At 39.4% G+C, this 487-nt stretch overlaps 1 protein-coding gene across 1 annotated transcript in view; it reads left to right on the top strand.

The window, feature by feature from the left end:
- The window catches only part of LOC107657980 (aflatoxin B1 aldehyde reductase member 4-like), a 5,383-nt gene that overhangs the window by 3,402 nt on the left and 1,494 nt on the right, over window positions 1–487 (top strand). The window lies entirely within an intron of this gene.

The raw sequence follows: 487 nt of genomic DNA, 5'->3' as shown, positions 1-487 counted from the left end.
TACACACACACACACACACACATATATATATATATTAAGTTTTAGTTATTTTAGTGCATCAAGTTAAACTGAAGGAAAATGTTGCCTTGGCAATTAACTTTGCCGGTTTTGTCCACTTTCAAGGCATCGCAAATTCACGTTTTACTGCAGAAGCCGGCAAGCGCCCTTGTTGTTTTTGAACAGAAGCCAATAAGTCCATTTTAGTGAATCAGCGCGCTGTATTCAGGTCAGGTGACAAGGCTACTTTCATTTTGAAAAGACGTGCTAGCTGAGAGGAGTTTCGTCAAAGCTGACTAAAAGTGATCGAGGATGGATTATTTACTTGATGAACCTGTGATATCTTCTTTAGGGCGAAAAAGGTCAATAAAAGCTGAAACGTTTTCACGGAACCTTGCAAAAGCAGCGCGTTACAATAATGAGGGAAAAGCTCCGTGTATTGCGTGTAATCACATCCATACAGTTTATGATCACAACAACAACAACGTTT

Source organism: Sinocyclocheilus anshuiensis, unplaced genomic scaffold, assembly GCF_001515605.1.
Source record: "Sinocyclocheilus anshuiensis isolate Anshui unplaced genomic scaffold, SAMN03320099.WGS_v1.1 scaffold147, whole genome shotgun sequence".
Lineage (NCBI taxonomy): Eukaryota > Metazoa > Chordata > Actinopteri > Cypriniformes > Cyprinidae > Sinocyclocheilus > Sinocyclocheilus anshuiensis.
Note: the sequence above shows the minus strand (reverse complement) of the source record. Positions and strands in the feature narration are given on the sequence as shown.